The sequence below is a fragment of the Chiloscyllium punctatum genome, chromosome 12 (assembly GCF_047496795.1).
Source record: "Chiloscyllium punctatum isolate Juve2018m chromosome 12, sChiPun1.3, whole genome shotgun sequence".
Taxonomy (NCBI): domain Eukaryota; kingdom Metazoa; phylum Chordata; class Chondrichthyes; order Orectolobiformes; family Hemiscylliidae; genus Chiloscyllium; species Chiloscyllium punctatum.
Genome location: NC_092750.1, coordinates 80,261,364 through 80,289,349, shown reverse-complemented (window position 1 = coordinate 80,289,349; position 27,986 = coordinate 80,261,364). Strand labels below are relative to the sequence as shown.

At 41.8% G+C, this 27,986-nt stretch overlaps 1 long non-coding RNA gene across 5 annotated transcripts; it reads left to right on the top strand.

The window, feature by feature from the left end:
- Nucleotides 1–159: 159 nt before the first annotated feature.
- LOC140483952 (uncharacterized) lies at nt 160–27,249 on the top strand. Of its 5 annotated transcripts, XR_011962079.1 has the most exons (9): nt 160–233; nt 848–955; nt 3,651–3,733; nt 6,826–6,912; nt 10,591–10,695; nt 19,074–19,188; nt 21,261–23,184; nt 23,862–23,980; nt 24,288–27,249. It is a non-coding gene; the product is annotated as an uncharacterized lncRNA (long non-coding RNA). The 5 variants fall into 5 exon arrangements; XR_011962076.1 differs by lacking the exon at nt 21,261–23,184 and having other exon boundaries at nt 24,288–27,244; XR_011962077.1 differs by lacking the exons at nt 10,591–10,695; nt 21,261–23,184 and having other exon boundaries at nt 24,288–27,243.
- Nucleotides 27,250–27,986: the final 737 nt, after the last annotated feature.

The window sequence follows — 27,986 nt, the reverse complement described above, 5'->3', positions numbered from 1 at the left end:
AGCAGGACACACTGCGCATGCTCTAGCCAACAAAGTGACCCGCGGGTGATTGATATCAGCGCCGGACCAATGAAAGAACGGTGGGCGGATCTGGATGACCGAAAGGGATGTTGGTCCTCCAACCAATCAAAGTGAAAGAAAGGCGGTGCTAAGCCAAACCATGTGATCACCCTCGCGCGCGGCGCAGAGTCTCTGTAATGAATGTTTGGGAAGTTATGGAGAGAAAGGATACGGTAAGAAAATAAATAAACAGGGAAACGGGATAAAAACTGTGTTGCTATGAGCGGAGAAGTTTTACAAACAAATTGTGCACGTCGGAAAATACAAATTTGAACGTCTCAGTCCCGTGTTTGCAGTAAATTAGTAAATGCAGACCTGAGTAAGCACCGCCATCTTTATTCGGGACAACGATTCACTGGACATGTGCGGAGCCGCCATCTTTGTAAGGGGCAAGGTGCAGCCAGGCGCATGTGCAGCCTTTCTCTCGGATAATGTCTTTGGGACCATAACAGCCAATACTGCTCTGATTCACCTCTGGGCTCCCTCATAACCACTTTGTCAATATCTAGCTTCCTCAGTCTCAAACCATGGGTGTATTTTTGGTCTGTTTACTATTGTATTATTACTTTTGTAAATGAGTTTTTTCACTGCGGCCCAGCCCCTGACCATGTACTACTCTATTATCAGATTACTTTTTTCTTGAATATTTTTAACAGTAAAGAATTCTTTTTTCCAATAAGCGAGTGGATTTTCCTTCCATTTCTGACTATCAAATTCTGCACCATTTTCATTCCCTGTAATCTGTTTTGCACTCCCTGAATCATCAACTGTGTTTCTCCTTCCACAGAAACCAGTGATTAATGCCAAAGCCCTGTTGCCTGTGAAGAGGGTGATGTTTGACTTTCATGTACAGCTGCAGTTTGTGTGGTGAAGGTGCTCCTTACAATGTGGTTGGGTAAGTGGCATTATAGATTATTATTTCAGCAACAGTGATAATTTGAAAATAATGTCCAAATCAACAACAGTTTGTATTTTTATTATCATGCTTATAATTTCACAAAAGTACGATTGAGAACTTTAGACATAAGGCCATAGATGGAGATATTAGATCAGGTGACCAAAAGCATTGCCGAAAAGCAGGTTTTGAGGGATGTCTTAAAGGTGGAAAGCAGACCTGTGAGGTTTTGGCTGCGAATTTCAGACCATGCTGCTTCAGAAACTGTAGAAACAGCCACACAGGTGAAGTAATGAATTAACAAATGGTTGGGAATCTCGAAGAAAATGGGTTGTCGAGGTCTCAGTGTGTGTAGTACAGGGAGCTCGGGATTATTACAGCCAGAAATTAAATCAAGTGTGAGAATTTTAAATTGAGGGATATTGGCCAGGTGCTGGCAAGTGAGACTAGATTGGGTTGGAGTATCTGGTCGGCATGGACGGGTTGGACCGAAGGGTCTGTTTCCTTGCTGTACATCTCTATGGCTGTATGCTGTTGATTATAATTAGGAGCCTTTTGATGAATCAACAAGCAGAGATTTCGACTTTCTTGAGATGACAGGGAGATTGAATGTGGGAAGCTGGCCCTGAGTGTGTTTGGAAAATGAAGTCTGGAGACAACACAAGGTGGATGATACAAGGGTAGAATCAGCTTGAAATAGTGGTCTTGGAGTCGGACCGGGCTGTCACCCTCACCTCACCTCTGGGATTCAGCTGGTTGCCTGATTGTGAATCAGGGCGGTAGCACAATCGGGAGCTGTGTGGCTCTGGTGGAGCCTAAAATGAGTGTCGCTGAGCTGACTGTTGCTGAGCAGCTGCTGCTTGGTAGCCCTATTGATGACATCTTCCATCACTTTACTGCTGGCCGAGTGTGCACTGATAAATGGAAATTGGCTGGGTTGGATTGCCCTGTGTTTTTGTGTTGAAGATCCCTGGGCAATGTTCCACATTGTCGGTAGATGCCAGTGCTGGCTTGGTGGGTGGCAAGTTCTGGAGCACAAACCATTAGTATTATTGCCAGAATATTGGTCGGGCCCGTAGCCTTTGCACTACTTAAGCATTTCTTGATGTTATTCAAACTCAACTGAACTGGTTTAAAACTCACATCTGTGATGTTGGAAACCACTGGAGAAGGCTGAGATGGATCATCCCACTTTACACTTCTGGCTGAAAATTGCAGCAAATGCTGTCATCTTATCTGGTGCATGGATGTGTGAGGCCCCTCCATCAGTAAGGGTGGGGATATCTGTGATGCTTCCTGCAGTGAGTTGTTTAATTGTCCATCACCGTTCACAACTGGGTGTGGCAGAACTGCAGAGTTCCAATCTGTTCCATTGGATGTAGGATCACTTAGCTTTGTTGCTTGCTGCTGATGCTGTTTGATATGCAGGTAGTTCTGTTTTATGGCATCACCAGGTTGGCACTTCATTTTTAAGTCTGCCTGGTGCTTCTCATGGCATGCCCTCCTTTCCTGTCCATTGTGATGGGTGCGAGCAGGATTTACAAACCCATGAGATTACAGATTGTGCTGGAGTACAGTTCTGCTGCTGTTGATGTCCCACAGTGCCTCATAGATACCCAGTTTTGAGATCCTACATCTCTTCGAAGTCTGTCTCATTTAGAACCTCCACTTAACACAATGGAAGTTTTTCTCAACTTTAAGGCAAGACTTTGTCTCCAAAAGGAATGTGTGATGGTCGCTCTTACCGATACTGTCATAGACAGATGTATCTGCAACTGGTCAATTCATAACAATGAGATAAAGTATGTTTTTCCCTCACCACCCACTGTTGAGCAGCTATGTTCTTTAGGACCTGGCCAGCTCAGTCAGTAATTCTGTTGCAGAGTTAATCTCGATTGTGGACATTGAAATCCTGTACCCAGAGTACATTTGACACCATTTTATTGCCTCGGTGCTTCCTCCAAATGTTGTTCAACATGAAGGAGAAGTAATTCATCAGCCAAGCAAGGACGGGATGTGGTAATCAGCAGTAGCCATGAGACTTCCTGGTCTCCGGAGCCAATGCTGTGTACTCCCAGGGCAAATCCTCCCTCTCTATACACCACTGTGCCACCACCTCTGCCTGGTATGTCATGCCAGTGGGACAGGACATATCCAGAGATTTCAGGACAAAGTGAAGATTGCAGATGCTGGAGGTCAGAGTCAAGAGTCTGGTGCTGGAAAAGCACAGCAGGTCAGGCTGATGAAGGGCTTAGGCTCGAAACATCGATTCTCCTGCTCCTCGGATGCTGCCTGACCTGTTGTGCTTTTCCAGCACCACACTCTCGATATCTAGGGATGGTGATGGTGGTGTCTGGTCATTGTTTGTAAGGGATGATTCCGTGAGTTTGACTGTGTCAGGCTGTTCCTTGACTAGTCTGTGAGACAGCTCTCCACATTTTGGCCCCAAAAACCATATGTTAGTGAGGAGGATGTTGCACTATCGAGAGAGCTGATTCTGTGGTTGTACTTTCTGGTGCCTTGTTAGTTGCCAACTGGTCCATCCAGTTTCATTCCTGTGTTGAGACTTTGCAGTGATTAATACAGTGAGTAGCTGGCTGGGCCGCAATCAGGTCGGCAGGATTTTTTTCACCATTGACAATGGTTTCATGGAGATCAGGAGATTCCTAATACGTTGTTTTTTTCTTGAATTCAGATTCCACCATCTGCCAAGATGGGATTCGATCCAGGACTTCAGTCGTTTGTTTTAATATTCTGGATAAAAGCTAAATACATCAGGTTTGATCACTCATTTTAAATATCACGAACCCTGGTTTTGTTTCTTTATAAAACACTGTCCATCATCCTGTCTCCTCCATCCTCCCCTCCAACAACGAGTGAGGAGCACATGGAGTTTCTCTGTCACTAAGACTGAGATAATCCGATCTGCTGTTTCTCTCCCTCCCACTAGCCCACTGAGCCAAACTGCCTCACGTGATGTTCCTGGTTTTTGTCCTAAACCTACATCTTTCTCCAGTCTCTTATCAAGCCTTATCAGAGCTCACCTTGACCCTTTACCCTAATCTCGCTAAACTCACTTTCCAACTCTCTTTCCTCCGCTGCCGCCTCATCACCCCCCCTCGCCAATTCATAGATATTGTTCCTTGTTCTGTCTGTTGGTCTTTTCTGGTTATGTCCTTCTCTCCCATTCTGTGAAAAACTGATATTTGACCTCACCATTGTTGGAAAATCCTGCTCCATCTCCATTCTCCCTTTGCTTTCTGAATTCCTTGCATTTGGTGTCCCTCAACGATCTATCCTTGGTCTCTCCTGTATCTCACGTACATAGTGCCAGGAGGTGATATCATCCAAAAACACTGTGTTAGGCTTGACATGTACACTGACGATACCCAGCTCGCTCTCCCCATTATCCCTCTCCATTACTCCACTGTTACTCAGTTATCAAACTGCTTACCACATTCCCACTACTCAATTAGCTGCAATTTCCTCCAATGAAACATTGTCAAGGTTATACCCGTTGCCTTACTGCTGAGCCCCTGCCTCCCACTGGGAACTCTGAGGCAGAACGACACTCTCAACAATATTGCTGTTATATCTGACCCCAAGGTGACCTTCTGATCAGACATCCACACAATCACAGCACCAGGAAATCCAATCTCTTAAACGTTGCTTTTCTCCACCTCACCCCAGCTCCATTGCTACTGAAATCCCTTACCCACGTCTGTGTTCCCTTATACTTGAATCCAAAACAGAACTCTTGATTCCGTAACTCAGAATATTGTTTCAGACTCCCCTCTCAGTATTTACCCTCGGACACATCCTCTCAGTATTTATCCTGTCAAACCCCTTAAGAATCCCATCTGTCTCAATGAGACCACCTCTCTTTCTCCAAAATCCAGTGAGTAGAGTTCCAAACTTTTCAGCCTTTATTTAAAAGATAATCCCTCCAAACCAGGGATCATCTCATTGAATCTTCCCTGAAATGCCTCCAATAAAGTGACACATTTCCTTATCTAAAGGGACCAAAACTGCTCTCATTACTGCAGATATGGTGGTCTCACCAGCACTTCCACACGTTACTCTCAGGTATATACTCCAAACTCTCATACTGAAAACTTTTGAAACAAACATTCGATTCCCCTTCCTGATTCCCTGTTGTAACTGTGTGGTAGCTTTCTGTGTTTCCTGAACAATTACCCCTGGTCCCTTTGTGGTGCAGCTTTCTACAGTTTCCACCATTTAAATAGTACTTTGTTCTTTTATTATCTCCTCCAAAATGAGCAACTTCCCATTTTCCCAAGTTACACCCCATCTGACAACTTGTTGCCCCCTTCTCCTGTGCATCTCTCTCTTTTCATATTCCTCTTAGACCTTTACAGTTATGCCTTTTCTAGGAGATATTCCCCCCCCCCCCCTTCCCATTCTTCCAAACATTTACTGGGAGCAGTGGGAAGCAGACAGTGTTACTATCTTTTTAGGGATACGCTTTGGAGTGATTGAGAAGATCTTCCTACCCATTTGTCAGGATGGAGACAACTTGCCCATCGTTTGGCATTAGCCTTTCACACCCATGCCTTATTGATGAGGCAGAGCGGCAGCACGGAATGAAAGAATATAAAGTAATTCTTGTTCCCCATATCTCACTGACCCTTGGATCATTTTCTCCAATGTGTCAAAGAACTGCTGTGTTCAGTCACATGAGATCTCAAGTTGGAATCTCCTAGAAACCCACAGATTTCCCTCTGAGTTGACTGCTGATGTCCTCTAGGGTAATATGTACAGTAATCCTGGGCCACAAGGAGGGGATGATGTGAGTTTCTAACTTGAACTGATAGTGACAGATTTTATAAACTTGTATTACGGGATATTACAGGTGGACATTCAGATGGTAATCTCAGTAAATATTCTGCTAAACTCTGATTGAATTACTCAGTACATCAGGATCTGGATATTCGCATTGTGTGTGTGAGTATTGTGTTCCAGATCAATCCAATTTGCTGCTTAAAAATTCTCCTTTGAATCATCGCATTCTCTCAAAAGGTCTCCCCAAACCTTCAATGTGTCCTGTAATCCTTTTATGATGACCTGATGAGTGTAAGGTTTATTATTCGAATGTGTAATTTTTGTATAAGGATGTCTCAGAGAGGGAGCAGAATATTCTTAAAGGGGAGAATAACCATTTTGAGGGGAGGCTGTTGTTTATCGCTGTCAATGACATAGGGATAGAAGAGTTCACATTATTGGATCACTGGAATCTCTTGTGGGGTAGAATTGACCTCCATCAGAAGGATGGATTGTACTGGCACTGGAAGGGAACAGTGGCTAGTGCTATTCAGGAGGCATTAAACCAGTGAAGGAATGTGGGTAAACCCAGAGAGAGAGTGAGGGAAGAGCTAAGTATGACGCTGGTACAGTTCAGACATCAAACAGTCAAGGCAGACAAGGGCAAGGAACAGAATGAGCAGTTATACTGCATTTATTTCAATGCAGGGGGCAGAGGAGCTCAGGGTATGGTTTTGAACATCGCACTGGAATATTATAGCAATTACAGAGGCATAACTTAATGATGGATAGGACCAGCAGCTTAATGTTCCAGTGTATAGATGCTATAGCAAAGATATAAAGGGGGCAACAGAGCAGGGGGATAACATTACAGCTGGGCTTCAAGAGGGTATTCCTGGGAGTACATCCAGGCAGAACTGAGAAATAAGAAAGGGATGATCTCCTTATTGGGATGGTACTATTGACCGCCCTCCCACTTCCCCAATCGTCAGCAGGGAGTTGAGAAGCAAATTTACTAAGAGATCACTTATCTGTAAGAATAGTATGGTTGTGTACAAGACTTGACCTTCTTTGTTATTCATTCACAGGATGAGGGTATCACTGACTGGGCCCAAAGGGCAGTAAAGAGTTATCTACATTGCTGTGGCTCTGGAGTCACATGTAGGCCAGACCAGGTAAGGATGGCAGATTCCTTCCCTGAAGGATATTAGCGAATCTGATGAGGTTTTTTTTCGGAATAATCAACAATGTATTCGTGGTCTTTAATAGATTCTTAATTCCAAATTTTTATTGAACTCACATTCCACTGACTGCCGTGACGGGATCCAAACCCTGGACCCCAGAACGTTATCTGGGTGTCTGGATTATCCATCTAGTGATAATCTCACTAGGCCATTTGGCAGGGTGAGTGACTGAGGTATCCGTGGGGCAGCACATCAGCACCAAAGATCCCATGGTCTCTGCAGAAGATAGAAAGGGCTGAGGAGGGAGATATATCCCTGGTGGTGGGGTCTGACTGTAGGTAGCAGACATTGCAGAGGTTAATGGAGATTAGTGGGTGGCAGGTGAGGACCGGGGGATTACATTCTTATTGTGGTTGGAGGGGTTGGGGGGGGGGGAAGGCAGAGGTACAGGAAGTGGAGGATATGCGTTGGAGTGCATTGTTGATCAAGTGGGAGGGAAATGCGGTCCTTGAAAGAGGAAACCTTTCTGGGATGTCCTGGAGTGGAATTGCTTCTCCTGGGAGCAGATATGGCAGGGACAGAGGAATTGGGAGTACAGGATCACGTTTTTACAGGAATATACTCGAGGGTAATCAGGAGAGCAAAAAGGGGACTTGAAATATCTCTAGGAAATAGTTTAAGGAGAATACAAAGAGTTTCTACAAATACTTTAAGCATAAAATAATAACCAGACAGAGAATAGGACCCCTTAAAGATCAACAAGGCCATTTATGGAACAACAGGAGGTGGGAGAAATACTATGCTATTCTATTCGAGAGAGTTTGGACAAATAAGTAGTGATAACTTGAAAAGTGTCTATATTACAGAGGAGGAAGTACTGGATGTCTTAAACAGTAGCAAGGTGGATAAATCCCTGGGACCTGATCAGGTGTATCCCAGAAATTTGTAGAAAGCTAGGAAGGTGTTGGCAGTGCCCCTCCCTGAGGTATTTATATCATTGTTTGTGACAGATGAGGTGCTGGAAGATGGGTGCCATTATTTAAAAAAGGTGGTAAGGAAAGGCCAGGGAACAAGAGAACAGTCAACCTAACGTCAGCGGTCGGTAAGTTGTTGGAAGGGATTCTGAGGAACAGGATTTACATGTATTTGGAAAGACGAGGATTGATTAGGGATAGTTAACATGGCTTTGTGTGTGGGAAATTCTCTCTCTCTAACTTGATTGAGTTATTTTGGAGATGTGACAAAGGTGATTGATGAAGGCAGACTGTGGACGTTGTCTATATTGACACTGAACCATGTTCCACAAAGCAGACTGGTTAGCAAGGTTAGATAACATGATATGTTCGGTGAACTAGCCATTTGGATGCAAAACTGGCTTGAAGGTAGGAGGCAGAGGGTGGTGATGGAGGGTTGCTTTGTGGACTGGAGGCCTGTGAGCAGCATTGTCCTGCTGGAATGGATATTGGGTCCTTAAATAAATGACTTGGATGTGAATATATGAGATATGGTATGTGGGTTTACAGAAGTTGGAGGTGTAGTGGACAATGAAGAAGGTTAGTTCAGAATGCAACAGTATCTTGACCAGATGGGCCATTGGAGCGAGGAATGGCAGACTGGGTTCAATTTAGACAAATGTAAGCTGTTGGATTTTGGAAAGGCAAATCAGAGCATGACTTGTACACTTAATGGTAAAGTCCTTGGGAATGTTGCTGAACATAGAGACCATGGAGTGCAGGTTCATTATTCCTTGAAAGTAGAGTCGCAGGTAGACAGACGAGTGAAGGTGGTGTTTGACATGCTTATATTTATTGGTCAATGCATTGAGTTCAGAAGCTGGGACATCAAATTGTGGTTGGACAGGACATTGATTAAGCCATTTCAGGAATTATGTTTTAAGTTCGAAATTCCCTGTTTTGGAAAGGATGTAGTGAATCTTGAAAGAGTTCAGACAAGATTTACAAAGACTTTGCAAGGGTTGGAGGATTTGGGCTACAAGGAGAGGCTGAATAGGCCAGGGTTAATTTCCCTGGAGAGTCAAAGACTGAGAGGTGACTTCATGGAGATTTATAAAATCATGAGGGGCATGGATAAGGTGAACAACCAGGGTGTTTTCCTCCCCAATTAGGTGGGTTCAAAACAAGATCACATTGGCTTACGTTGAGAGGGCAAAGATTAAAAACGGATCCAAGGGGCAAAGTTTTCAAGCTGTGTGTGGTGTATGTGTGGAATGAGCTGCCAGATGAAGTAGTGGATGCTGATACAATTACAACATTGAAAGGCATCCGATTGGGTACATGAATAGGAGGAGTTTCCAATGATACAGACCAATAACTGGCAAATGGGGCTCTGTTTGTTGAGGATTCCGAGTTGTCATGGACAAATTGGACCAAAGGTTTGTTTCTGTGCTGTACATCTCTATGACACTAATAAATGAAAATAAGATGTGTTCCTCTTTTGTGGAGAGCTAGTAGAAGCACAGATCATTGTTCTTGGAGCTGAGAAGGTTAAGCAGTGATTTTGACCAGGTGCAAATTTGTTTCTAGGATATCTAATCTGCAGAGAGAGGGGAATTGTTAACAATGTCGCAATCTTAGTAGCTATTTTCAGGTAATTGGCAAATAATGTGAATATGCTGGACACAGACTCAGCAGTTATTCATAAACATATTTAGAATTTTACTTTTTAAGGGAAGATTTGGGGGGCTATGGGCAAATAGGAAGGGAATTGGGACAGATTTGCAGCATCTCCAGAGGGAGAGGGTACATCCCAAATGGGCTGAATAGCCCCAGCCCCTGTGCTCTGTGATACTGCCCCATTGACTGTGAATGTTGAAGCTCATCCCAGGGCAGAGAGAGGGAGGATCCCACCACTCACCTCACAATGGGCCCTGATGATTGATGTCAGCGCAGGCCAATAGGGGGCAGAGGGCAGTACTGGAGGACCAGGTCGTACCAGTTTGTCCTCTAACCAATCGGAGTGAATGAGGGCATCCTCAAGGCTGGAACTAAAGAAAGGCACATATCGCAGAGATCTGAGAAACTGGAGGACATGAGATAGGGAGCATTCTGTGGCTGGTGAGGAATTATATAAATAAGGAAGAGTTGTGAGGCTGGATGAAGTGACAGTGATCGGGAGAGTTGAGGATGGAGGAATTTAGAGTTAGTGAGGATTAGAGTCCTAATGTTATACAGCAAGGAAACAGGCCCTGTGGTCCAACCAGTCCATGCCGACCATAATTCCAAACTGAACTAATTGTACCTGCCTCCGCTTGGTCCACATCCATCCAAATATTTCCTAGTTATGTACTTATCTGAAGGTCTTTTAAATATTGTAATTGTATTCACAGCTACCACTTCCTCTGGAAGTTCATTTCACACGTATAATTTTTTTTAAAACCCTAATGTCTTTTCTCAAATCTTTCTAATTTCTTCTCAAAATGAATGCACCCGAGTTTTGAATCTCACTCTTCCCCCAGCTATTCACCTTATCTACACTCTTTCTGATTTTGTAAACCTCTAATAAGGTCACCCCTCAACCTCGTGCACGCCAGTGAAAAAAATTCCCAGCCTATCCAGCCTCTCCTTGGAACACAATCCCTCCATTCATGGAAACATCCTGGTAAATCTCTTCTGAACCTGCTCCAATTTAATAACATCCTTCCTATAACAGCACAACCAGAACTGGACAGAGTATTCCAGAAGTGGCCTGCCCAACGTCCTGTACATCCTCAACATATAGTCCCAACTCCTGGACTCAAAGGTCTGAACGATGAAGGTAAGTTTGCTAAGCACCTTCTTAACCACCCTGTCTACATGTAACACACACTTCAAAGACGTGAAGCCCTCGGTCTCTTTGTTCCCATATCACTACTCAAGGCTCTACTTTTATGGAGTGTAAGTCCTGCCCTCGTTTGTTTTGTCAGGATGTTATATTTTTCATTTATTCCAATCCAAACCATTTTTGAGTATAAAGGCAGTAGGAGTATAATTAAGAGGGGAATCAGGAGGCGAAAAAGGGGACGTGAGATAGCTTTGGCGAATAGGGTTAAGGATAATCCAAAGGGCTTTTGTAAATACATGAGGAACAAAAGGCTAACTAGGAAGAAAATAGAGACCCTCAAAGATCAGCAAGGCAGCCATTGTGTGGAGCTGCAGGCGATGGGCGAGATAGGAAACAAGTATTTTGCATTAGTGTTTACTGTGAAGAAGTACATGGGAGATATAGAATGTGGGGAAATAAATGGTGACATCTTGAAAAATGTCCATATTACAGAGGAGGAGGTGGTGCTCAATGAGCAGCTAAGGAGCTGGTGCAGGGGAAAAGGATTCACGTTTTTTGGATCATTGTGATCTCCTCTGAAGTAGAGTTGACCTGCATAAGAAGGATGGATGGTACCTGAATTGGAAGGTGTCTAATATCTAGGCAGGGAGACTGGCTGGTGATACTCGGGAGGCATTAAACCAGTGAGGGAGTGGGTGTCAACCCAAGAAGATAGTGAGAATAGAGGTATGTCTGAGGCTGGTACAGTTCAGAAGTCAAATAATCAAGGCAGGCAAGGGCAAGGCACAAAATGAAGTCGGACTGAGCAGTTGCACTGCATTTACTTCAATAGAAGAGGCCTGACAGGGAAGGCAGATGAGCTCAGGGTGTGGTTTTGAACATGGCACTGGGATATTATAGCAATTACAGAGGCATCACTCAGGGATGGATAGGACTGCCAGCTTAATGTTCCAGGGTATAGATGCTATAGGAAGAATAGAAAGGGGGACAAGAGAGGAGGGGAGTGGCATTTTTGATTCGGGATAGCATCATGTTTTTGCTTAGGGAAGATATTCCTGGGAGTACGCCCAGTGAAGTTTTTTAGGTGGAACTAGAAAGTAAGAAAGGGATGATCACCTTATTGGGATTTTCTGCAAGGATTTCGTCCGGGTGCTCTGGTTCCCTCCCACGGTCCAAAGATGTGCAGGTTGGGTGGATTATCCAGGTTGAATTGCCCACAGTGTTCAGGGATGTGTAGGTTGGCTGGCCCTGGGAAATGCAATGTTACAGGGGGAGGTTAGGAGGCTCTCCAGGTCAGTATCAATGTGATGGGCTGAATGACCTACTTCCACACTGTTGGGAGTCTCTAATAATTCTACTAGTTTTAAAATAGTTACAGAAAACAATATACAAGATCTAAACGTTAAGGTTCTGAATTGGACAAAGGCCAATTTTGATGGCACAAGGCAAGAACGTTCATCTGGCCCCTCAAGCCTGCTCTGCCATTCAATAAGATCAGGGCTGATCTTTTCATGGCCTCAGCTCCACATTCCCGATCTCTCACCACTACCCTTAATTATTTTCCTGTTCACAAATCTACATTTTGCCATAAAGGCATTCAAGTTGATAACGTCAAATGCTGCACTCGGCAGGGAATTCCACAGATGCACAACCCTTTAGCTGAAGAAAGCTCCTCCTGAACTCAGAATAAATCTGCTCCCCCTTATTTTGAGGTAATACTCTGTAGTTTGACCCGCCCCCAGTGGAAATAGCCTCCCTGCTTCTGTCTTATCTGCTCCCTTCATAATTTTATTGTTTCCTCTCCAACCTCCCATTCTTCTAAATTACAATGACTATAGAACCAGTTTTCTCAATCTCTCCACATACACCAACCCACAACTCCCAACTCAAACTAGTGAACCTCCTCTTTACTCCCTCCAGTGTCAGTACATACTTTCTGAAGTAAGGAGACCAAACCTGTACACAGTACTCCAGGTGTGGCCTCCCCTGTAGAGTTGCAGCATAACCATCCCTCTAGCAATGAAGGACAATATTCCCTTCACTGCCATAATTACCTGCTGCACCTGCAAACCAACTTCCTGTGATTCATGCACAAGGACACCCAGCTCCCTCTGCACAGCAGCATGCTGCACGTTTTCACCATTTCATCCTCAGTTTGCTGTGAGTCCGACCAAAATGGATGACCTCACATATCCCAACATTGAACTCCATCTGCCAGATCCTTACCCACTCACTTAACCTATCTGTATCCCTGTGCAGACTGACAGTGGCCTCTGCAGACATTGCTCGACCTCATCTTTGTATCAAATATGAACTCTGACACCGTACACTTGGTCCTCAACTCCAAAACATTTGTGTAAATTGCAAACAGTTGTTGTGCCAACATTAATCCAAACACCCGTTTATTCCCATTCTTTATTTTTTGTTGGTTAACCGATCCAGTATCAATGATAATACATTACCCACAATGCCATGCATTTTTACCTTATTCAGCAGCCTTTTGTGTGGCAACTTGTCGAATACCTTCTGGAAATCCATGTACACCACATCCACCGAGTCCACCTTGTCCAACGCACTCGTCGTATCCTCAAATACTTCCAGTAAATGCGTTAAACGTGACCTGCCTTTCATGAACCCATGCTGTGCCTGCTCAATGAGACAATTTCTACCCAGATATCTCACCACTACTTCCTTGAGAGATTCAAGCATTTTCCCCACTACAGAAGTTAAGCTAACGGGTCCTTTTTGATAGATAGTGGCACCACATTTGCAGCTTCCAGTCTGTCAAAACCATCCCAGAATCCAATAAATGTTAGTGAATTATCACGAGGTGTATTTGTTACTCCCCACCCCACCTTCTCCCCCCACCCCCACCCCCACCCCCACCATCTAGTGAATTATCACGAGGTGTATTTGTTACTCCCCACCCCCCCTTCCCCCCAACCCCCCACCATCTCTTTTAGTCCCTGGGATGCATTCCATCAGAGCCTGGATACCCATCTACCTTTAGGCTGTTGTTATCTTTCCCAACATTACCTCTTTACTGAGAATGATTGCTTCTGTCTCCTCATCTGCCATTGCCTCCATAGGCCTGCGACAATGAGAGTACACAGACAGTATGTTCCTGTTAAAGCCAAGGCTGGTAGGTGTAGAGAATGCTGCCTGACGAAAGATATTGTGGGCCTGGTCAAGAAAATGAAGGAGGTATATGGCAGGTACAGAGAGCTGTGTTTGTGTGAATCCCTAGAGGAGTATAGGGGCAGTAGGAGTATACTCGAGGTAAACCAGGAGGGCAAAAAGGGGACATGAGATAGCTTTAGGAAATAGGCTTAAGGAGAATCCAGAGTGATTGTACAAATACACTAAGGACAAACGAGTAACCAGGCAGAGAATAGGTACCCGCAAAAATCATCAAGGCTGTCTGTGGAACAGCAGGAGGTGAGAGCAATTCTGTTTGAGCGGAGAGGTTTTACAAACAAAATGTGCACATCGGAAAACACAAATTTGAACGTCCCAGTCTCGTTTTTTCAGTAAACGGGGAATTGCCTCAGTGTGGCTGCAGGCATGAGTGCGCGCCGCCATCTTTATTCGGGGAAAGAATTCTCTGTACACGTGTGGAGCCACCATCTTTGTAGGGGGCAAGGTGCAGCCAGGTGCATGTGCAGCCTCTCTCTGGTACAGAGTCATTGGGCAGGATTTACACAGAGCACATTCAAACTCAGAGAAATGGATGTTTATTTCTGGATTTTTTTCGTTATTCATTTAAATAATTTGGTATCGTAAATGAGTTTACAGGTCATACAAAATTGGTGGGGTGTGGATAATGAAGAAGGTTACCTCAGATTACAATAAGATATTGATCAGATGGGGTTTAATTTAGGTAAATGTGATGTGCTGCATTTTGGAAAAGCAAATCAGGGCAGGACTTGTACACTGAATGGCAAGGCCCTGAAGACGTTTGCGCAACAAAGAGAGCTTGGACTGCAGGTTCATAGTCCTTGCAAGTCAAGTTGCAGGCAGATAGGATGATGAAGAAGGTGTTCAGTGTATTTTCTTTTATTGGTTAGAGCATTGAGTATAGGATGTGGGAGGTCATGTTGCTGTACAGGACATTCGTTAGGCCACTTTTGGAATATTGTGTGCAATTCCGGCCTGCCTCCTATCAGAAGGGTGCTGTGAAACTTGAAAGGTTTCAAAAAAGACTTACAAGGATGTTGTTAGGGTTGGAGGATTTGAGCTACAGGGTGAGGCATAAAGTACAAAGATGCTCCGGTGTTAGAATCATGAAAGTGTTGGCCCCTTAACAGCGCATCAATGAATATTCATGGGCTATGCATATACCTACATGAACACAGGCCACTCACAATATGAACACCTATCTCCCTCTCTCTGCCTACATTCCTTGTCTATGTGCCCTTTCCTGCTTCCCTTGTAACATTGTGGGTCTGGTTACCCTCCCTGTACTGCAGCTATTCCCCTGTGTTTCTGTGTTTGCCTCAGCTCTCATGGCCCAATTCAGAATGTGGTTAGAATTATCTCCCACTGAGAGTCCCATGTTTATAATTACAGTTAAATAGGGTCCCATGTCATCTTTTAAATACATCAAACCGATTTCATCATCACAGGTTGGGGTTTGGTCATCCCCCGTGGTCCTTACATACATCAGGCTTCCTTTCTGTATGATCCTCGATATCACCCTTTTGTCTCTGAGTCACCAAAGTTATTTTAGCCCATTCAGCCTGTCCCCTCCCCAGTGTGTCCCTGTAATATCTGTAAATGCCTGGAGCCACTGATCGGCTGTGCATTGGGGGAACCGACTCTCCCCCTCACCCTCTTATTGCAGGGACAGATTCTGCTGTACACGTCAGGGCATCTTGGGCTGAGGGAGGGTCCGTACATCATTTTCGGTGAGACTGTGTACATATACTAATTCATCCATATTGTCCCAATAAGGCCCATTATTACCAATTCTCTGTCAGGCTGGGTGTTCATTCACCAACATCTGTCGTTCAGCTGGATAAACGGTTCAGGTTTCGTTTCTGTCAGTTCCCCTTGTTGCTCCCTACTGTCTGTCCAAGTTTGAGCTTTGATGCACAGTGGAGCCATAGACAGGGCCTTCTGGGTCTTATAGGGCGGTCGGTCATCCCACCCATTGTCGTCCCTCTGTCCATACGTGGCTGCTTCACCATCTAACCCGTTCCAGTCAGTGTCACCATCCTCACTGCCTTCTGAGGAGAGCGGGGCACTAGGTACCTCCCCCACTGTAACTACCACCTGGCCCTTTGGCTTTAAGGCCTCACGTCTGAGAGCCACCACCTTCACTTGTTCCTGTTTCCCATAATAATTCAACACATCCTGTCATTCCTGGAATAAAACAGAGCAAAATGTAAATTTGGTTTGACTTGGAATATTAATAATTTGACATTCACTTTGACATATCTATAGAGGTGAGAATTGTACTGTGATTATTTAAGTGAATTTAACATGATCATACAATGAATATAACTCTGATAATCAACGACAATGAATGAACTGAATAATATGTGATTATTTGTACCAGTTCTTGCATTGAAAATTCAATTTTATTTTAATGCTTGTCACCCATTACACCGTGGGCATTGTTATTAGGGAATAAAGTAATGGAAGGATATCAGAGAAAATAAATAGACTTTAATTTTAGCTTCACTGCAATAATGAACCAAAACAATATTTGGAAATATGGTTAAACTACATAACAAAGTTTCCAGTGTCATTATTGACATGAAAACTATTTTAGTTTGCAAGTTGTTTTGCTCTAAGAATAATTGGAAATGAATTGTGATTATGAATTGACCATTTAAAATATATTTTGAAGAGAATAGTCAGATATATTTTTTGGAGGAAACTTAGGAAAGGAAATAAATATGTATGCATTGGTATTAATAGTTTTAAAATGTTTGGAAGTTGACTAGAATTATTTAATCGAGAGAGGCTGCGTGATTATTAAGACTAATTCACCTTTTTCATTTCATTGTTGGTTTCCCTAGAATCTGTTGTGGTGTAATCTGTTGTGGTGTAAGCTCTTGTGTGCAATGGACTGTCACTAATAGCTTAATTAACCTGCGAGTCTCAGATCAGGTTTCCTTTGTCTGTAAGTCAGTCTGTAAGTGCGCGACACACCTGCTTTTCTGAAGGGAAACAGAGACTCTTTTCAAAGGAAATAAGTGGCAGTTCTCACTGAGAATGATTTCTACCACACACCATAAGCAGGGAAGTGTTTTTCTGAAGAATTTCATTGTCTATCTACAAACTGATGGTGTGTTTGTCATATACCTGTGTTTGTCAGTTTGTGGAGGATTCAGCACCTTTGTTTTGAGCTAGTTTTATACAAGTAGTTGGTTCATTCTGTCTTTGCCAAGAATGTTGTTTACTTTCCCCTTTTACTGTGATTCTGCAGGTTAGAATATTCTGAGAGTCAGTAATATTCAATAACTGAACATTGAATGATTTTGACTCTAACAGAGCAGTCGCCTTGTTTTCAGCTAATTATTCACTTTCCATTTCCTGGTTGTGTTGAATGTTACAGAAACAGGCTCTGAGCAATGTTTCCATTCACTTGTGTTGGAGTCACTGACAGCCACGTGGTCAGTCAGTTTCAGGCTGATGGATCAGTTTCTCTGTCCTATTAGATGGTGGTCACTTGCTCAGTTTCCGATGGCTCACCTCAGTGTCAGTCCATCAGCTGCTGAAACCCTCCATCCAGCATTTGTTCCCTCTCACAGTGACTACTCCAACACAGTCCCAGCTTGTCTCCCACATTCACCTCCACATCCTCATGATCACCTCAGATTCTACTGTCTGTGTCCTTAAAGCAAGTCACGTAAGACATCTCCCTCCATTTTAACCTCATCGACATTATGTTCAGAAATATGATTTCAAAATTTGGTTCACTGCTTTTAAACCTACCCATGCCTTCACCCTGTCCTCCCAGTGTAGTTCCACACCTCCCTGAGGGAGCTGCACTTATCCAATTCCAGCTGCATGAGAGTTTCTTGTTTTCATCTCCTCCCTGTTGGTGGCTTTAGTTTCAGCTGCTTTGAACCTAAACTTGGTAATTCTCTTCCCCCAATCCCTTCAACTCTCCTCCATTCTATCAGCACTCCTTTATTTAATCCAGTTTGATCAAGGTTTTGGTTTCCACCCGTAAAACTGTCCCTTTGTAGCTCGGTAACAGCCTCGTGTTATCATTGCTGAACTGTTAATCCAGAGACCCAGCGAATATTCTGGGGACCCTGATTCAAATCGCATTACAGCAAATGTGGACCTTGAATTTAATAATCATCTAAACTTATGGGTCTGTTGATGACCATGAAACTATTATTGATTGTCAGGAAAAACCCATCTGTGTCACTGATGTCCTTTAGGGAAGGAATCTGCCATCCTTACCTGGTCTGGCCTGCATGTGACTCCTGACCCACAGCAATATTGTTAACTCTTAAATGCTCTCTGGGTAATAAATGTTGCCCTAGCCAGTGGCGCCTACATCCAGTGAATGAATTTTAAACAAAGCTCTCAGTCTGGGATCATGTGAGAAAGAAGCAGAAGGTGACCATTATGCCCCTTGAGCCTGCTCCACCATTCAAGAAGACCAAGCCTGATCTGTTTGTGATTTTTATTCCATCTTGCCCCAATGCCCCTTAACACGAATCTATCAACCGGTGTCTTAAAAATACTCAGTGAATCCACCTTCTGGGGCAGAGTTCCAAAGTTGCACAGCCTTCTGAGAGGAAACAAATTTCATTATCTATGTCCTGAAAGGGTGAAGCCAATTTTAAAGCAGTTCCCTCTAGTTCAGGAATGACCCACAAGAGGAAATATCCTTTCCACATCCACCTTATCAAACCATGCAGGATCTTATATACTTCAGTCATGTCACCCCTCACTCCAACTGAAACAAAACCAGCCTGTCCAACCAACCCACATTTTATTTCTGTCATGCCGGTATGAGTGGGGTTGAAATGTTGTCTAATCTTTATTATGCAGTGAATGTGTTGCTTCACTGTGTGGGTTTCAAGAATCAACATGAGCCATACTAGCTTTCCTGTCTCACTGTATTACATATAGCTTACATCACTGTAGTGTTTCCATGCCTCCCTACGTTGTCTAATGAAAAGGAAGGAGAGATAGATTGAGAGAAGTTGTTTGAAAATTTGTTGTCGTCAAAAAAAATTTGGTCTTTTTGTAGAGATTGCATTATAATTGAAATAACCAGTTCGTTAAATATTACTGACAAAATAGTACCAACAATTTACCAATGACTGAGGCCAGGATTAATACCCAGTTATTTCCCTTCTTTTTCCTTACTCCCTTCTTGTGGTTGGGGGTTATATTAGCAATGTTCCTGTCCTCTGGGACAGTCCTTGACTCCAGTGATACCGGAAAGCTCACAATTAAAGCCTCCACTATCCCTTCAGCTATCACCTTCTGGGGCGTGGTCCATCTGTCCAGGTAATAGATCTATTTTCAAATTTTTCAATTTTTTAGCATTTTCTCCTTGGTGACTCTTAAATGCTCTCTGGGTAATACATTTTGACCTAGCCAGTGGCACCTACATCTAGTGAATGAATTTTAAACAAAGCTCTCAGTCCTGGGATCATGTGAGAAAGAAGAAGAAGGTGACCATTCGACCCCTCGAGCCTGCTCCACCATTCAATAAGACCAAGCCTGATCTGTTCGTGATTTATATTCCACACTCATCTCTGTTCCACCGCCACCCGCCCCACCCCCACCCCCGCCACCCCCGCCACCCCGACTGTCCCTGAAATTTTGGGATATTATTTGTGTCTTCCACCATGGAGACTGATGCAAAGTACTTATTCAGTTCCTTATCCATTTCTTTGTTCCCCATTACTATTCTTCCAGCCTCAATTTCCAGCAGCACATGTCCATTTTCGCCTCTCTTTTGAACTTTATGTAACTAAAGAAACTCCGGCAATCATGTTTTTAATATTACACACTCGCTTTCTCTCATGCTTAATCTTCTTTCTCCTTATGTTTTTTCTTCATTGTTCTCCATTGTTCTTTTTTGGCTTCCGATTTCACTGACATCCCACTGCCCTTTGCCATGTGATATGTTGCTTGTATGCTTTCCCTGACTTCCCGAGTCAGCCATGGTTGCCTCACCCTCCCTGATCCATGCTGCTTTTTCCTCGGGATGAATTTTTACTGTGTCACCCGGACACTCCCAGAATCCCTAGCCATCACTGTTCCACTCTCTTTCCTGCTTGACTCCTCTCTCAGTCAATTCACTCCAGCTTCTCCCTCATGTCTCTGTAGCTGCCTTTATTCAGCTGGAATACAGTTACACCTGATTCCATCTTCTCCCTCTCAAACTGCCGTGTAAATTCTATCATATTATGGTCCCTGCCTCCTCAGTGTTCATTCACGTTAACCTCCCTTATCAAGTCTGCCTCATTGCACAACACTAAATCCAGAATTGCCTGTTCCCTAGTGGGCTCCACTGCAACCTTCTTCAAAAAGCCATGTTGCAGAGATTCCACAAATTCATTTTCTTGCAATCCACTATCATCCTGATTTTCCCAGTCCCCCTGCATATTGAAATCCCCCCGATCACTGTAACCTTACCTTCCTTACATGCTTTTCCTATCTCCTCATGTAACTTATGCCCAAATCCTGACTATTGTTTGGAGCTCTACAGATAACTCCCATTATGTTTTTTTTAACCTTTGCGGTTCCTCATCTCCACCCACACAGATTCTACATCATCTGAGCCAATGTCATTTATTGCTCTTGACTTAATTCCATTTCTTACTGTTCACTAACCCCAGCCTCTCTGCCCACCTGCCTGCCTTTTCATTTGGATGTGCATTCTTGGATATTTAGCTCCCAGAAAGCTTCAGCCTTATCTTTTGCACTGATGTGTTCAGCTCTTCCATCATTGATGATGGGAATATTTGTAGAACCTCCTTTTCCGGTGAGTTGTTCAATTCTCCACCACCATTCTCGACTGGATGTGGAATGAATGTAGAGTTTAGGTCTGATCTGTTGGTTGCTGCATCGCTCAGCTCTATCTGCAGGTGGGACCTGTCTCCAAAACGACTGTGCTGTGGTACCGACACTGACATGGACTGTCTCATTTTCTTCTTCAATCCAATCAAGCGAGCTATTGCATTTTATTCCCTCCGTTTTCCGATCTTAATAAATATCCAATCAATTTCAGAGCAAAATGCTTTCAAAATATTGAATCAATTTATTTGTTTAGATACTAGCACTAATTATCAAGTCATTGCCTTGACAATAATTGCATAATAATTTAAATTAGTTTTGCTAACAGGTATATTGTGGTTCATATATCAATTTAATTTATTGACTCTTAGGACAAATAGTATAACATTTTCTTTTTTCAGAATTCTAACAACAATTATTAAGTCATCAGCATTACAATAATTACACAAAGCTTTAACTTATTCTGGCTAACAATTACAGTGAATTTCATATTTGAAAATAATCTAGTGTTCCCTTGTACTAATACAGTAATATAAAAATCCATTTTCTTTCAGATCATCACACATACAAAAGAATCAATGATTTCTGATACAACACTCGTTGTAAAAATCTGACTTTTTTCTCATTAAGAGTCATCGAGTCATAGAGGCATACAACATGGAAACAGACCCTTCACTCCAACCCATCCATGCCGACCACATTTCCCAACACAATCTAATCCCACCATATCCCTCCAAACTCTTCCTATTCATATACCAATCCAAATGCCTCTTAAATGTTGCAATTGTACCAGCCTTCACCACTTCCTCTGGCAGCTCATTCTATACACTTACGACCCTCTGTGTGAAAAAGTTGCCCTGTAGGTCTCTTTTATATCTTCCCATCTCAACCTAAACCTACCATCTTTAGTTCTAGACTCCCCGACCCCAGAGAAAAGACTTTGCCTACTTACCCTATCCATGCCCCTCAAAATTTTGTAAATCTCGATATGGTCACGCCTCAGCCTCCAATGCTCCAGGGAAAACAGCCCCAGACTGTTCAGCCTTTCCCTGTAGTTCAAATCCTCCAACCCTGGCAACATCCTTGTAAGTCTTTTCTGAACCCTTTCAAGTTTCACAACTTCTTACCGGTAGGTAGGAGGCCAGAATTGCACGAAATATTCCAACAGTGGCCTAACCACTGTCCTGTACAGCCCGAAACATGACCTTCTGACTTCTGTACTCAATACTCTGACCAATAAAGGAAAGCATACCAAACGCCGCCTTCACTATCCTATCTACCTGCGACTTCACTTTCAAGGAGCTATGAACCTGCACTCCAAGGTCTCTTTGTTCAGCAATACTCCCAAGGACCTTACCACTAAGTGTATAAGTCCTGCTAAGATTTGTTTTCCCAAAATGCAGCACCTCGCATTTAACTGAATTAAACTCCATCTGCTACTTCTCAGCCCATTGGTCCATCTGGTCCAGATCCTGTTGTAATGTGAGGTAGCCCTCTTGGCTCTCCAGTGCACCTCCAATTTTGGAGTCATCTGCAAACTTACTAACTATACCTCTTATGCTCGCATCCAAGTCATTTATATAAATGTCAAAATGTAGAGGAACCATCACCGATCCTTGTGGCACTCCACTGGTCACAGACATCCAGTCTGAAAAACAACCCTCCACCACCACCCTCTGTCTTCTACCTTTGAGCCAGTTCTGTATCCAAATGGCTAGTTCTCCCCATATTCCGTGAGATCTAACCTTACTAATTAGTTTCCTATGGGAAGAACGCCTTACTGAAGTCCATATAAGTCGCATCTACTGCTCTGCCAAAATCAAACCTCTTTGTTACTTCCTCAAAAAACTCAAGCAAGTTTGTGAGATATGATTTCCTACGCACAAAGCCATGATGACTATCCATAATCAGTGCTTGGCTTTCCAAACACATGTACGTCTGGTCTCTCAGGATTTGCTCCAACAACTTGCCCACCACCGAGGTCAGGCTCACTGGTCTATTGTTCCCTGGCTTGTCCTTACTGCCCTTCTTGCCCTAACGTTGGCACCAGGTTAGCCAAAGTCCAGTCTTCCGGCGCCTCACCTGTGACTATCGATGATACAAATATCTCAGCAAGAGGCCCAACAAACACTTCTCTAGTTTCCCGCAGAGTTCTCGGGTATACCTGATCAGGTCCTGGGGATTTATCCACCTTTACCCATTTCAAGACATCCAGGGTTTCCTTCTCTGTAATCTGGACATTGTGCAAGATATCACCATCTATTTCCCGACAGTCTATATCCCTTCCATATCCTTTTCCACATTAAATACTGATGCAAAATACTCATTTAGTATCTCCCCCATTTTCTGCGGCTCCCCACAAAGGCCGCCATTTGAATGACCTCGGTAACTTCAAATTTATTAATTTTGAAAACCTTAATTACTTTTCCCTGCAATAATTCCTGTTTATGTCCACACATAGCTCAGTCAAATAGCAAGGTGAGATTTATCATTATTCTAATGTTCGCTAATAGAGCTTTGAAAATCTATTTGTTGCTAATATGTAATAACTGTTCAGTTCAGTACATAGAACATCGAACAGTACAACACAGTACAGGACATTTGGTCCATGTGCTAACCTTTTATCCTCTTCTAAGATCAAACTAACCTATATTCCCTTCATTTTGCTATCATTCATGTACGTAGCCATGAGTTACTTAGATACACTTACTGTATCTGACTCTACTACCACTGCTAGGAGTACATTCCGCACACTCATCACTCTGTAATAGGAACCTACCTCTGACATCTCCACTAAGCATGCCTCCATTCACCTTGAAATTATGCCCTCTTATGATAGTCATTTCCACCTGGGAAAAAGAGTCTCTGGTTGTTCACTCGATCTAAGCCTCTCATCACTCTATCTAAGCCTGTCTGTCAAGTTGCCTCTCATCCTTCTTTGCTCCAATGAGAAAAGCCCTAGCTCCTTCAACCTTTCATCAGAAGACGTGCCCTCTACTTCAGGCAGGATCCTGGTAAACCTCCTCTATGAGGGATCTATGGACATGGACTCCAAGATCCCTCTGTTCCTCCACACTGCCAAAAATCCTACATTTCATTCAATAGTCTGCATTCAAATTCAAAATTCTAAAATGAATCTCTTCACACTTTTCCAGGTTGAACTCAATCTCCTACTTCTCAGCTCAGATCAATGTCAATGTCCCGTTGAAATCTTGAAACACAGTTTAAAAGACAAATCAAATGAGTCCTAGATGAGTGTTCGCTACAAATAAAGGTACGTAGAATTCAGGAAGAGCTGACCTATTTGAATGATTAAACAATTCCTTCTAGAAAACACAGTAACTAAATCTTTCTTACAATTCAGTAATCCTGCAACTAGATTATACTTCTCAGTTTACATATCTTAATGAATATCTAATTAATGTCTGTGTAAACTGCTGGAAAATGTTTAATCATTTCATTAGTTAAAACGCCACCGTTAATTATCACATCGCTGTCACAATAACTGAACTCTATTTTAATTATTGACTGAGGTCAAGTGACCTGTGGCCCGAAATTGAATGTTTGAAATTCACCGACAGCCACAGAAATCTGATCGAAAAGAAACCTGCTCAAATGAAATCAAACAGAGCCAGCATCATTCAGCTCCAGAAAAGAGGTCACAAAAGTTCCGGGGATCCAGTGACAACCAGCCTGAGAGTTGTGTATTCGAGAGGTTGAACCAGATTTTCTGGCATCTTGGCTTCCAGCCAGTTCCTGAGCATAGCACGCCTCTCATGGGAAGGAAAACAGTGAAGGATGTTTGTACCAACCCACTGGATGGATCGAATACAGCTCATGATCATCCTCAAAATTTTGTCACAAGATTATTAATAATTTGCCAAATCATGCAAAATAGCCCAATGCTACTGAAATCAAATTACTCTTAATCACTGCACATAAAACCAAACGATGGTCTTCAAGGTCACCTAATCACTGTTCACTGAATATCTCTTTGTAATAATCTTATTTTTCCCAGGATGAATAACCACAACAAACATCACCATAACACCCCATCCAAAGATATGCAATAGGCACCTTCTTATAATTTACACACATCTTTCTCTGACCAATAATCACCCTTCATCATTAATAGATGAGCAAGCTAATACTGACATTTATTGAGATGAAGAAATTCCTGAATATTACTAATGTTTGTGATAGGTTTCTCGACTATTCATCACAGCAAAAGTGTAATTATGGCTCACTGTATTTGTAGCTGCAAGCATTTGCGCATAACCGATTATACATTTTTTCAGAGAAATTTTGAAAATAATTGTGCGACAAATACTGTTGCCTATTTTTTGCTGTGATACCCACATTCCTTATCTATTTATTCTCTTCCCAACTCTGACTCAAATTTGTAAATATTGATGATATGAAAAATTCCATGAAATTATTCTTTTTGGGAAGAAATGTAAAGCAAGAAATTCTTGAATAACTGAGAATTATGAATGACAAAACAATGATAATTAATAATCACTGAATGTCTAATATGTTTTTTGTCAATCTACCAAAAAAGCAATTTAATCTTCATGTCTCTGATCTCAATAAAAAGTCTAATCAACATTAGAGCAAAATAATTTTAAAATATCGAATCATTTAATTTGCCAGAGTACTAAAATTAATTGTAAATTCATTGTCACTCCATTAACCAGACGGTAATTCAGTTAAATCTTTGTGACAAGCATCGTGAGATTCCCATTTTAGTTTAATATGTTATTTCTTACAATGAAAAATGTAGTCATTCTATCCAGGTTAAAACATCCACAAACCAACCAATGAAACAACCAAGCATTCATAGTAAATATGTTATCTCTTCTTGATGTGAAAACACAAAGTAATCATGGAATTAATATGAAACCTTAAGTCATGTCAGATTGCTATTCTACCCTAATAATTACTGTTCATGTCTACACTTTACACAGTTGCACAGTAAAATCAGATTTCTCACCAATTTAATGTTTGACATTAACTGTTTTTCAGACTAATTGTTGCTTATATCCAATATTTAATAATAGTTCAATCCAGTACATTCATCCCAAAGTGTAGTATCATGTTTCCATACATTGACTTGTGTAAACACATTGCACTGTACAGTTTTGCAATCATAGCAAATGCTGATTTTTATTGTAATAGTGCAATGCTAGTTGATTTTTAGTTCAATAATGGAATTCGTGTTGATGTTTATTTTAATCCTGTTTCATTTGCTTTGATTATATTTCAATTCCATACGAACATGCATTTTAATTTAAATGATTACACTAAAAGCTACATTGTGTTTCTTGCTAAAAAAAAATTTAAAGTTCCCATTCCACTTTCTTTTGTGAGAAATGAAGTTACCTACATCTCTTGTTCAGGTCAACAAACACAATAACTTTTGAATTCTTGAAAGTTGTACCCCTTTTTTTTTAAAAAAAAAGGAAAGTATCTTTTAGCTGAAATATCACGTCAAGAGATTTTTTGCTTTTTCAGATCATGTGCCCTGCAGAAGTGTTTTTATGTTCAATTTGTTACAACAAACAGCTGCTTTGGAACTGTTGATTTTGTTTTAATGTTTATTACAACATTACTTATTAATGTTCAATAATCACAAAATCATGCAAATTGATTTTCTATCAAATGTCATTGACTGTATCTTGTGGTCACTCAGATATTCACTTTCTTTACCAATAATTTTCTTCCAAATTCAGGTACTAATGTTTCAACATTGATCAGGATAAAATCACATAAATTAAAAATACATGTTTCTACAATTAATTGAATTGAATGAAATGCATTACTGTATTTTTTGCGAGAAATGAAGTTACCTACATCACTTGTTTAGTTCAACAAACACAATAACTTTTGAATTGTATTGTCTGCATTTTTCATCAAAAATAAATTATTTTCAATAATAACTGAATGGCTCATTTATTGTTCCCAGTCCATCAATCTCGCGACTATATTTCAGTTTTCAGTTTACTGAGCATAATGAACGTCTAATCAACATCAGAGCAAAGTGTTTTTAAAATATTGAATTGATTTATTTGTTCAGATTACAGCATTTATTTTGAATTCATTAGCCTTATAATAATTGCAGAATAATTTGTTTGTGTTTCTAACGTGATCCACATTTTAATTTAATGTATTGTTTAATTTAATCCACTGTAACAATATTGTTGTTTTCAGGTCAACTATCCCACAATGGAACCAGTGATTTTGCATCCAACATATTTTGAAAGTATCTGACTTTTACTGATTTGAATGATCGCATTAATCTCAGCCGTAGAAATTCAGGGAACTGCAATTACATTTCACTGCAATAATTCTTGTTCATGTCTACACATTGCGCAGTCACATTGCAAAATAAAATTGCTCCTTCTTCTAAGTGCGTAGATAGATTTTCAAAATTCTAATTTCTAATAATTGTTCAGTTCAGTAAGGGGTATAAATGTGCAATAATGGCTCAGTGCAAGAACTGTTGTGAAGATATTGCAGTGTACAATCTCACAATCATTGTAAAGGTCAATTTCTGCTTTAACCATGGAAACATAGTTGAATTGATTTAATTATATTTCACTTCAATGTTCATATTCATTGTGTTTTTAATCACAATAAGAGTGAACTATTTTACATGACAAAATTAAAATTCATTCCACTTTATTTCTGGACACAAAACAGAATTAACACACGCTCGTTCTCTCCTTTACCAATCACAGTCAACTTTTGAATTGTAGAATGGTAGATTGGCACATCCCAGAAACAGCCCATTCAGCCCAACTTGGCATGCTGGCCAGGTTTCCTAAACTAAACTCGTCCCATTTTCCTGTGTTTGTTCCATACCCCTCTGGATGTTTTCTATCCATGTAACTGTCCAAAAGTCGTTTACATGTTGTAATTGTACCAGCCGCTGCCCCTTCCTCTCACAGCTCATCCCATATGTGCCAAACATATTGTACGAATAAAATTGCCCGTCAGATCCCTCTTCGATCTTTCCCCTCTCAATTTAAATATTATTTACACTGTAGAATCTTTAATACTGCAAAGTTGATAGGTATTTAGAAGCAGCATAATCCCCTTTATATTTTAATCAGTGACCTAAAGCCAATAAAGTGCAGATATTGTGGTCATAGCAATGAACAACAGATACAAGTTGAGGAAATGTTGGATTGAAAAGCAATTCAATAGACACCTAGATATGTTCTAACCAACTCACAGAGGTGCTTTGACACATCCTAGGATTATGTGGGAAGCAAGAG